This window comes from Meriones unguiculatus, chromosome 4, assembly GCF_030254825.1.
Source record: "Meriones unguiculatus strain TT.TT164.6M chromosome 4, Bangor_MerUng_6.1, whole genome shotgun sequence".
Lineage (NCBI taxonomy): Eukaryota > Metazoa > Chordata > Mammalia > Rodentia > Muridae > Meriones > Meriones unguiculatus.
The window spans coordinates 97,898,296-97,910,417 of NC_083352.1; the positions used below are offsets into that span (position 1 = coordinate 97,898,296).

Genomic DNA, 12,122 nt, shown 5'->3' on the forward strand with positions numbered 1-12,122 from the left:
TGCCTCTTTTTGGCTAAGAGCGACTGTTGGAAGAGGGAGCCCCGGCGAGGTGGGCAGCTTGGGTGGGAGAGCAGGCTAGGAGGGGCAGCCTGAGGTCCTGAGCAGGGACTGTGAGCTAGCACGGCACACTAGCCGTTTTTTCTTTTCCTTTTGGAAGCACGGTTTCCTGGACTCCCGGGCTCCTCGCTGCTGCCCCTCATAGCTTTGTTTTCCTTTCCCCCAAACTTGGCAAAAGTGAACCTGAGCCCCCTTCCCTCCCCCACCTCAGTCCCACGTGGTGAGCAGCAGAGGAAAGAAACCCCTCAGAACGGTGTGGGAACCGCCCGGAAGGGCTCTGTGGGCACAGAGTGTTTTCAAACCGTGTTTTGACTGGGACAGATCTGAGTGTCCAGTGCAGCATGCTGGCCCTCTCTGTCTATCTCCCCCTTTCCTCCTTGGTGGGACTAAGGAGTCGGGAACAGTGGCTCGCAGGACGCTTCTCAGGGCTCTGTGGAGTGAGGAACTTAATCTGAGAATCCTCATAGTGTTTGCGGTTTTCTAGAACTCTTGCTACTGAGCCCCAAATGCTCGGAAAGGAAAGTTTTGGGAACTGTTGTTCTTCCCTTCTGAATGTTTGCAAATACCTCAGATACTTGTCACAGACTTTTCCTGAGCTAAAAATGTAGCTTTAGGAGGCATTAAACCTCCTTGGTCTCTCCCAGCATCGTCCTCCAGAGCCTTTGGAGCGGCTGGAAAATGGGAGTTTTACAGTCAGTCCCCTGATGCTTTGGATCCCTGGGAACCAAAAAACCCTCAGTAATAAACAAAAGTGACATTTATTGGCTTATCTTCCTTAATTTTTTTTTCTTTAACTACAAATGTAAGCTATAGATGAGGCAGAACGTTTGGAATGCCTCAGAAAACCCAAGGAGAGAAAGGGGCTAACTATTGGCATCTGAGCTTTTTGTTTGGTTGTTTTTTAGACAGTCTTGTTCTGCAGACCAGGTTGTCCTGGAATTCTCAGCTGTCCCCCTGCCTCAGCCTCCCAAACACTAGGGTTACAGGTACCTGCCACCATGTCCTGTTTATTTGTGTTTGGAAGTCTGCAGCCCACAGGGTCTTGACAGCTTCTGGTACTTGGCTGTGTCTCGGTGCCAGGGCGCTGATGTGGCTAAGAGATAATGCCCACTCCCTGGGCACATGGGAGCGGGTGCCAGGCACATCGGCAGATGGCTGTGGTCACGTGTTCACACCCAGCGGCAATTCTGAGCTCAAGTTTGACACTCAGGACAATGGGTGAATGAGATGCACAGGGCCCTGGCTTTGGGGACTTCTGGCTTGGGGGAGCCTTATACTTAGGTGTATGTTGGTGTGCATGGTGGAGCTTGGTGCTGTGGCAGACATGGTTTTTGGGATGTGAGGTCCAACAGGGCCCACCAGGAAAGCTGAGGCCCAGAGGATCTAAGACCAGGTCAGAGGAGGGTGTACTGAGTAGAAGGAACGATGTGTGTTAAGGCCACGGCGGGCAAGGAGGTTTGAGGGTGCACAGCAAATTCCACAGCAGGCATACACTCAGCTTGGCCTGTGTGAGGTGGGTAAGCAGCCTCAGTCCTTCACCGGGCCATGTTCATCGTGACCTTGGCCCCTGCTTCTCTCCTGGACCAGAAGGAGGTGGGATGAGGCAGTTCAGTTCTTTCGTAGTGTGGCATGTTAGAGCTCCCTCACTCACCTACTTCCTGTGGCTGACTGCCAGCACCGGTGTCCGAGACCACGGCTTAGGATCGACCCTCCTCCCGCAGAGTTAAGCTGGGCGCTCTCACCCGTGGCCTCCACGGGAAGCCTGGAAAGGTGGGAGAACTACGGGCTGTGGCTTCCTCATTCCACACTTCGCTGTCGCGATTCCTGCAGGTCCTCGCTTATTTCTGCAGCCCAGGGCCACTCAGCGGCTGCTGGGACTTCCTTTTGTCTGGGAGCCACTGCCAGGCTCAGGGTGACTAGCCCAGGCTGCAGCGGGGAGCTGAGTAGGGTGTGAGGCTCCTTCTGCCTGCCCCTGGGCCTCCAGGTGGCTGCTGGCATCCTATGGGATTTGACTGACATCTTCCCGTTTGTACATCCTGACTTACATCCCCTCTCCATGCCTCTGTATCTGACTGGTTTTTAGCTTGCACTTATTAGTGAGGTCATGTAGCGTGTGGCTTTTGTCTAGTTCGGCATCTCCCACGTTCAACCATGAAGTCGTAAGTGGCAAAAGCTGTGTAGTATTCTACTACACGTGCGTGTGTGTGTGCATGTGCCAGGCAGCCTTGTGGTCGTTCTCTCTGACTGCTGAGATCGCTTCCCTGTGACTGTGTGGAGCGTGGATGTCACTCCCTTCCCGTGCATGCCCAGAGAAGGGATTGCCTCCCGGCTTTCAGTTCACTGCATTGCGCTGGAGTGTGTCTGTGCTCACAGAGGGGACGGCAGAGAGAGCACCGTGGTCCTCGTCTTGTGGGTCCCCAAAGGTTGGCAGAGAACTAGAAGTCAGGAGCTGGGTGGCTGCCCTCACAGGAGGCCCATGTGGAGCCTCACAACCATCCATAACTCCATTCCAGAGGCTCCCGCACCATCGTCTGGCCTCCTCCTGCCCTGCACAGACACACATGGTGCACAGACACACATGCAGGCAGAACACCCACACACAGTAAGTCAGTAGTAGGAAGCTGGGATCAGGGCTGGGAAGGCGGCTCCGTTGATTTGTGTGGCATGCAGGCAGCCCTGGGTTCCATCCCCAGCACAAACCAGGCATGGGGACACCCCACCATGATCTCAGCGCTCAGGAGTGGGGACAGGAGGATGAGGAGTTCAAGGTCATCCTCAGTACATAGCAAGTCAGAGGCCAGCCTGAGCAACATGACACAACTCCCTCTATCAAAAAAAAAAAAAAAGAAAGAAAGAAGCAAGCAAGAGAGAGAGAGAGAAAGAAAAAGAGAGAGAGAAAGAGAGAGAGAGAGACAGAGAAAGAGAGAGAGAGAAAGAGAGAAAGAAAAGGAGTCAAGCACAAGCAAGCAGGGAGTGAGCTCATTGCTGTGACACTCCGGAATGAATTCTGAGCTCTGAGGGGCCAGTCTTGCCCTCCTGGGGATGCTTGACAGTCTGCCTGGAGATATTTTTGGTTGTCTTAACTGGGGGTGGGGACTGGTACTGCTGGTTTGTCATGGATGGAGGGTGCTGTTTGGTGCTGTACAAGGCGGGCGGCCTCCGTTCGCTCCCTTATCACTATCAACAACAAGGTAGACAGGAGAGGACTGATGGGCAGCTGAGGAGAGGACCACAGGGGAGGACCAGGGGGCAGCTGAGGGGAGGGCCACAGGGGAGGACCAGGGGGCAGCTGAGGGGAGGGCCACAGGGGAGGACCACAGGGGAGAACCAGTGGGCAGCTGAGGGGAGGACTGCCCCATTCAAAGGCTCTCTTTTCCCATGAAGTACTTCTTTCTGTAGCAGGATCAGATCTCAGATCCCAGTCTTTACCTCACTGTCCTATGTGGGATCCACAACAGGGCCTCACAGTCGCCCACCGACCAAGTCAGTCCTGGTTGCTCACGCTGTGTGTGCTCACCAACATGGGTGGCAGGGAGGTGGGCGAGTTGCTCATGGTTCTAAAATGTTCATCAGGTTGGCCTGGAGGTGTGGGCCTGTCCATCCCTGCCTCTCAGGAGGCTGAGGCAGGAGGACGAAAGTTTCAAGGTCTCCCTGAGGCCACAGAGTGAGCCCAAGCCTTGGTAATTTAGTTTCTATCTGAAAGATAAGGGGAGAAGAGGACCAGGGGCTCAGCTGAGTGGAGGAGCTCTGGCCCAGCGTCCACGAGGCCCCATCCTATCCTGTAAATGAACAGCTCCGTCAGTGAGCAGAGTGTTCAGGGCTATGCTCCCTCCTGTCATCAGACTGTCCTCCTGGAGCAGAGTGGTCTCTTCTCAGATGTTCCTGGCACCCTGGAGCATCAGCACCGTCTCAAGTCGCTCAGCCCTGAGTTAGTCTCCACGTTTCTCAGTCATCCTAAGGCCTGGGCCGAGGGCGGCACAGCAGATCTCAGCGAAGGGGCCGTTTTTCGGGCTGTGGGGCTGTGGGGCTGTGGGGCTGTGGGGCTGTGGGGCTGTGGGGCTGTGGGTAGCCTCCAGCCTCCAGCCTACTCTGCGGGTGAGCCCCCCCTACCCCCGCCTCCCAGGCCTGCTGTGTATCAGCTGGGAACTGGGAGGAGATTGAGTTTCTGTTCTGTGTCATTAGTAACCGGAGCTGGTGGCTTCCTCTTCTGGCGCTGTTTGGACTTACTTAATCTTGTTGATGAGATAAGCTAGGTAGACAGACAGACCCTCCTCGGGTCCATGGGCCTGCCACTGGGCATCCACCTGGAAGCTGTCACCAGTGCCATTCCTCTGAGCTCTTATAAAGCCCCCCTCCCCCCGCCGGCAGGAACCCTGTGGGCAACTCCTCCATCTCTGCCCTAGCCACTGTGAGCAGATCTCTGCACTACTGTCATGGTACAGCAGGGGAACCGAAGCCTCTAAGGTTTGGCATCTTGTTCAAGGCCCCATTGGGTCATTTCAGTCAGTATGTGATGCCAGGTGCCCCTTACCCCATTTTAACCACTTCTGGGTCTCAGTGGGAACACAGAGGCCACCAGGGTTGAGGTACTTGACTACTTCTGGCAAACCCCACATAGAGCTTAAGCTTTCAGGACACTGTAGCTCCAGGGACCTCCAGGGCATCGGAAGGAAAAGCCCTGGCCTGCAGTGTGGTTCTAGCTCTTGCTTGGCAGGGTCACACAACAGCTCTGAGCCTCTGTTTCCCTGCCTGTGGCTGGAGCTAGCAATTATAGGACGGGTTAGGATAAGGAGTTGGGCTTTAGAGGATGCCCAGGTGCACTTTGGAAGGAATGGGATTCTCCCACCCCTCAGTATCCCTGACCTTTCCAGCTTGTGCTGAGGCCTGGGGATGGCCATCAGTGGCTCCCTCAGCTTTCTCAGAAAGCTGCAGGCACACAGGGTACTTCAAAGGTTGCTGCAGGGTGGGAACACAGTAGGAACACGACACATGGCAGGGCGACCAAGGCGGCCCATGCTACCAGGCTGTGCCTGGCCCAGGGTCTGTGCCCTATAGACTGCTCCTAGCAGGGCTGTGTCTGGGGCTCACTGTCTGTGGAATGCTGGGGACAAGCTGCCCAGTTCCCACTGCGGCGGACGAGTTTCTTCTGCCCACATTCCACGCCACCAGCCGAGACTGTTTTTTGATGGAAAAATGTCTAAATGTGGCCGGCTTGGCTGTCTGCCTCCCAGGCGTTCTTGCAGTGTTTGCTTAGCCGTACCCTCTGCAGCCTGTGGTCAGTCCCTGGTGACATCAATAAATAAGTCATGAAGAGGCCTGCGGGGGCCACAGGGTCCCCACGTGTAGCTTAGTCAACGCTCACAGCAACCCTAAAGCTCGATATTGCTGTTACCACTGTTAGACAAGTGGGGAAACCAAGGCTCCGGGAGATCCAGTAACTCCCCAGTAGTCAACTGAGGCAGAGGCTGAGCTGGGATTCGAATGGGGGAGGAATAAAAAGGAGTTCCGTTTGGTGACTGCGTGCAGTTCCACCGGGCAGGAAGGTCACCTCCCACCGCATGGTGCCCAGTGGGTGCTCAGTAGATGTTGGCGCTGCCCGAGGCTTGCCAGGTCCTGAAGGCTGTGAGCTGGAGCGGCCTGGTGCTCACCCACCCGGATCCCGCCGCTGCTTCTGCTGTTGTTCTGGTCCTCATTCTGGGTCTCCCCTTCAGCCTCTTGGCTCCCGCTAAGACCCTGGTTTGGCTTTGTCACCGAGGTCTGTGGCTGAAATGGAAGAATTGTCTATTTCCAGCCATGGCCCTGGGCTGAGGTTTAGGCCACAGGACATGAGTCATTGGGGTTTCAGTCTGACTAGAGCTGTGGGAGCCTCTTAGGGGGTTTTCGAGTCTGGGTCTTGGGCTTCTAGTCCCTGCTGGTTCACATCCTAGTAGAGCACAGGGCCTCCGCCTGCCTCATCATCAGCTCTAGAAACCCAGTGCTGCCATCTATAGACTGGGAAAAGTACAGCGGCTTCCTCTTGGGGCATCCCGAGGAGGCAATGAGGTAGCACAAACACGGCCCTGTAGACAGTAGATGCTGGATAAGTGTTAGCAGTCACAGTAGGTGTTGGGTACATGTCAACAGTCCATGCTGTAGGAGACTTTCAAGGGACTGTCAATTGCACTCATTCCTGGAGGCCATCCTGTACTGTGAATGTGTGGTGTGTGTGTGTGTGTGGGGGGGGGGGTCAGTGGGGAGGTTCCCTCAGTAAGCACAATGGACCATCTCACAGTGGGTAGTTGAGCTAATGCACAGTGGCCAAGACACAGAACTTGAGGTAGCATGGCAGGAGATGGGGTGTGCTGTGGAGAGGAAGGCAGAGAGGTAGGGTTCTCAGCTAGGGCTGACTGAACTGGGTCAGGGAGACCTCCTGAGAAGGAATGAGGGGAAGAAGAAGGCAGGGTGAGGCTGAGAGGAAATGAAGCCATACTGAGGGCCTGAGATCAGAGCCTGTTTAAAAGGAAAGACAAAGGCTAGAGGGATGGCTCAGTGGTTAGGAGCACTGACTGTTCTTCCAAAGGTCCTGAGTTCAAGTCCCAGCAACCACATGGTGGCTCATAACCACCTATAATGAGATCTGGTGCTCTCTTCTGGTGTGCAGGTGTATGTATACATATATATACATACATATATATATATATAAAATCTATACACACAACAAATCTTTAAAAAATAAATAAAAGGAAAGACGAAAGTTAAGGCAGAGCTGGTGAGGGGAGGGAGTCAGCATAAGGTTAGTGAGGAGATGCTGGGCATGAGGTCACTCTGAGGGCTCTGCCTTGGACCTTGGGGACCTTGGTCCCTGGAGCCTCAGGGGAGAACACTTAGAACTGGACTGTCAGTCCAGTTTGGGTTTGAAAGGCTCTCCTGGCCGTCAGGCTGAACCAAGACTGAGTCTGAGACCACAAGGGGCCCCTACGAGCTCAGCACCTTGAGGTAAAAGCCTGGGCCCTGCTCTGTGCCTTCCTGCTCCTCTCAGAAACCTTGAAGTAAAAGCCTGGGCCCTGCCCCTCGAGTCTGCCCCAGAGCATCTAGTTCTAGGAAGAGGCGCCCAGAGCCCTTTAGTCAGGATGGATCTGACAGCTGCCGTGGCTCCTCCTTCCCTCTCTGTGACAGCCTGAATGATTGCCATGCCGGATTCACGCTCTAGCCCCCAGCTGCACCCTGAGCTGCACCCCTAGTCCACGTTTAGGACTTTGCCTGCTGTGCCCCGACCATAGCACGACCCCTCCTGCCCTTCGTCTGCGTCCTCAGTGTTTGCCACACAGAGTCAGAGCTGGAAATAGACCTTGGGTTGCTGGTGGCCCCGAAGCCTGGAAGGCCGTCTCCTCTTCCTCAGAGGACTCAGTGGTTCACCATGACATCAGAGGCTTTGTACTAGTGAACTGTGGGAGTGCTGTTCTCAGGAAAAGTCTCCAGGCCGCAGCCCCAGCCACCTCCAGGCTTAGAGAAGTTCGAAAGGACATGTCAGCCTTGTGGCTGTCCAAGGTTGTTACGTGGCTTTACTCTGGTTCTGTGTGACCCTGAGCAATTGCTTGCCTTCTCTGGGCCTGAAGGATTGGGTTGGATTTTCTTTAAAGCCTGTGCACACTCTCCAAGTTTCAGGCCTCCAGTAAAGAGGGGATGCTTTGTGGGCGCATGACCTGGGTCCAAGTTCCTAATCTCCTTCCTGCCTTGCAATCCTGAGCAAGCGATGCTGTGTATTTCAGCCTTTTTTTCTCATCTGTAGATGAGAAGTCTCCTCCCACCATAAGAGAGCAGCAGGGGAAGAGCTGGCACACAGTAGGCGCTCAATAATGGGGAGTGGCTGCTGTCTTTCTATTTCCTAGGCTTTGCTGTTAAACCCACATGGCAGGCTGCTCCTCAGGCAAAGCGAGTGCCAGGTTGGTCACTAGAGGGCGCCCTGGTCCATGGCAGGCTGCAGCCTTTGAAGCAGGCACTGGCTGCACCTTTCCCAGGATGTATGGTCAGCTTTCAGTGGTTCACAACTGAGCTCCCTTACAAGGACACAGCAATGCGAGACTGGTCCCGAGGCAGCACAGAGGCTGGTGTGGGAACTGGGTCTCTAGCAGTGTGGGGAGGGAGGTGTCAGTGTTCCCACATGTGCAGCAAAGGCCGATTAGAATATTTGGGTAAATGTTGCCTTTGGGGCCGGGGGGTTGTGGCTCAGTTGGTGGAGTGCTTGCTCAGCACGCCTGAGGCCTGGGTTCCATTCCACATTGAATACAGGAGGTACACACTGGCATTGGAGGTAGAGGCAGGAGGATCACCTGTGGCTGCATAGGAAGGCCAACCTGGGCTCCATTAGACTTTGCCTTGAACAGAAGCTCACACTTCCTCTGAGCATGTGCAGACCTCTCTGCTTTTTGCACTCTAGCAATACCACGTGACAGCTGGTCATAACTGCTAGAGGCTGGCCATCCTACGCAAGGTGGTGGTGGTGCAAGCAGAACCATTTTGTGGTAGGGATTCTTGGAGGACACTGCTGCCTGGGGAGTTCCAGGACATGTCCCTGTGGAGCCCGAGGGCTGACTTTATGGGGTGTCAGAGCTAGGGCTACCTTGCTGATTCTGGGGTGCTGCTGAGCGAAACCATCCCAGTGCTGGAAGGGCAAAGCTGGCTTCAGGCAGCGGCAGGGGAGGCTTGCTGTAGCTGGTGGCTATCCCGCTCAATGTTTGCCCCCGAGGCGCAAAGGGGCACCCAGAGCTGCAAAGGGAAATGTCACAGGGGTCCTGAGCTGAGCAAGCTTGTGACGGTCATGTCTGAGTCACTGTCCAAAAGCAAGAGAGACCTGAGCTGGTAAGGGAATGCCCCTGCGGACAGACACAAGGATTCTGGGGCCCTGCCCTGTCCCTGTGACCTTGTGCCCGTCTCTGCCCTCCATGGCCCAGCATCTCCTCTTCAGGGAGGCTCTCTGTCCACTGTTCACTGGCCCTGCAGCTGGCTGGTTGTATGTGTGTTGAGCGTCCTTTGCTGAGTCTCTAAGCCTAGACAGGAAGGAGGGGAGAGGGAGAGTAATGGCGGAGGGGGCCATCATGCAGGGAGACAGAACAGTTTTGGGAGGGAGCATAGGGGGTGTCTCTCCATCTGTTTCTCTGATTGGTGTCCAGAGACTGCAGTTTAAATGTGTCAGAGTATATACTTGGCTGCATCAGGAGCAGATGTGAAGGCGTCAGAAGTTTGACTTGAGTTATTGTAGTTCAGTGAATTGCAGAGGTGGATGAAGGCTCCCAGAGCTGGGAAAGGTTTGGGGAAGAAGATAGAGAGGAAGGCTCACAGCCTAGGGGTACAGCTGGTGGGTGGAATTGCTTGTGACAGGCAGTGTGGTGGGGTCACCGTGACAACAGTGGCCTGTGCGTTTACAAATAGCCGGCAAAGAGAAGCTTGAACTCTTCCCCCACAAGATGAGAAATCTGGGTGGTCAGCGCTTTATCGGAGTGGGTGGCTGTGCACTGTGTATTCACGTCGACACATCACAGAAGGCTTCATACGTGTGCACAACATGCTGCAATCAAGACAAAAGTTAGAGCCGGACCGTGGTGGCGCAGGCCTTTAATCCCAGCACTCGGAGGCAGAGGCAGGTGGATCTCTGTGAGTTCAAGGCCAGCCTGGTCTACAGAGTGTGTTTCAGGACAGCCAGGGCTACACAGAGGAACCCTGTGTCAGGAAGAAAAATAATAAAAAGATGAAAATAAGGGTGTGTTACATGGTGCTCTACCCAGGTAAAGGGTAAAGGTGCTTGGACTCTACCCTGAAACCCACGTGCTGGGAGGAGAGACGCGAATGAGGAGGTTAGAGGTCAATGGGCAAGACTGCTCTCCTCATGGGCACTGACAGATACATGTGGAAAAGAAACTTTAAACAGAAACACAAGGAATGCTCTGCAGATGGGAGAGCCTCATGTTTTCTGTGGAAATCCTGGCGGGCGGGCGGGCAGCTGCTGTGGTGTCGAAGGTTGCCGTTCTGCAGCCAGTGGCTTTGTTGGCACAGTGCAGGCGCCACTGCTGCTCTGTGTGCTCTGATAGAAATGTCGAGTCCTGGGAGCGTTCTTCACTTCACCCTCTTCTTCCTGGAAGAGTGGCTGGACCATAACCTGTCAGAGTCCCAGGGGTGGAGGAGCTTGGATACATGAAGGCCCCGCCCTGCCATTCTGGGGGCCAAAGTGAAGATCGGGCTGTTGGGAGGAGGGTTTTGTCCTTGTCTCACAGCCCTCCTTCCCCATGACCCCATATCCTCTGTGTGTGAGCTTTGACGCCTGAGTCCTCCTTCAGTCAGTTTACACAGACCCCCTCACCACGTGCCAATGTGATCCCGGCATGTGGGGAGGTGGAGGTAGGAGGACCAGTGAGATTGGAGGGCTCCCTTCCCCTACCCCAAAGATAACACTTGAGTTGGATTAACCGCTCTGATGGCCTCTTTCAGCGTAACCACTGGTCTTGAGGCTTTTCCAAAATCCAGTCACCTTCTGAGCTCTGTGACCAGGGTGAGGTATGGGCTTCATTTTGTCCTCTGAACAGAGACACTGGTATCTGCCCAGAGGGTTAAGCCACCTCGGGAAGATCACCCAGCAGTCAGCAGTGAGAGAGATCTGACCCAGGCTGCCCAGCCTTGGAGCCTGCACTGACTAGATCTCAACTCTGAAGGTGTGTCTTTGTTATGTGAAAGCCGAAAACTGGATCCACCGCCAGTTCCTCAAAGCTTCTCCACCATGTTCTCACCCTGTTGAAGGTACAGAGTGGGAGGGACCCAGATGAGGGTAAGAGGGCCAGCCCTCAGTGCTGCCCTGGCTTGCAGGGCCCCAGGGGCTGGGCTGTCTGGCACTCTTCCCAGAGGGCCTGCTGGGACCGCCCTCCCTGCCCTGCCCACCTACCCAGGCTTGCGTGAGCAGCGGAGCCCAGTGAAAGCAGCCTTTGTCCTCTAGGACAGGTGACCTGAGATTGCTAGGGGAGAGCAGGTGCGGTGCCATGTGAGCCTAGGTCACCACTGGGCTGCCTCAGGGTCAGAGTCTCTGGAGAGGTTTGGAAGGCCAGTGATGCCAGGGTTTCTGGGTGCACAGAGCTATGTAGTGAGGGAGAGCAGTCTTCTGCCTTCCACTTTCTTGGACCTTCCTAGGGACATGCAGGGGTCCTGTCTGTGCCCGATGTCTTGTTCTGACAAGCCTTTCTAAGATGTAGCCCTGTAACTAGCCATTGTCACAATCAAGAATTCTGGGGACAGGAAGTGCAGCAGGACACTGTGGGCTCATTTACCACAGCTGGGGAGGGGTTGGCTGGGTGCCTCAGTGACTGAGAGCTAGATCCTTCAGAAACTTTGTCACCCATGACCTGGACCTTTGTGTACATGGGGCCTGGGCTGTGAGAACCAGTGCAATGATCACATTGCTTTTTGTTTTGTTTTGTTTTTAGTGTGGACACAGTAACAGAAGGCCCATGGCATCCCTTCTGCTGGTCTTTGTGGATCCCAGAGGCCATGAGCAAGGGACACAAACCCACTTCCTCAGCCATTTGGGCAGTGGGTTTGATGCCTTCTGTTTTGCTGCTTGTGCCTTCACAGTTGGAAATGTGGGTGGTTCTTCTCATCATCCCCTGAGCTTGGCTGTCTCTGAGTTCTTGTGATTTCTCTCATCTCCATCTCCAGATGTGATCCTGGGTACCAAGTGGCCCTTCGTGGTCCTTTTGTCCCCTGCCACTGCCAAGACAGGGTGTGTGTGACCTGCTTCCTGGCCACTGACTCTCATGGGGCTTTTGAATAGCTGAGAGGTTCTTGCTGTCCTGACAGGGACCAGGTGAGCATCTAGCCCTGCCTCTCAAAGCATGCATCCTGTGAGTGGCACATGTCCTGTGGAGATCCAGCCTCATGGGTGTGGAGCTCATCCACTGACTCCCCAGGGCCTGGCACACAGTAGGCACCCAGTGTATATGTTTGTGGCGTGAGCCTGTCAGAGGGGAAGGAAGGTCCCCACAGGCCTTCTCTCTTATGCATACAGTAGGCTGTGTAAGTGCTGGCTGCGCTTGGTGGGTAGAGCT

The 12,122-nt window shown here is 54.9% G+C and overlaps 1 protein-coding gene across 2 annotated transcripts in view; it reads left to right on the plus strand.

Moving 5' to 3' along the window:
* The window catches only part of Kiaa1671 (KIAA1671 ortholog), a 136,725-nt gene that overhangs the window by 61,605 nt on the left and 62,998 nt on the right, over positions 1-12,122 (plus strand). The window lies entirely within an intron of this gene.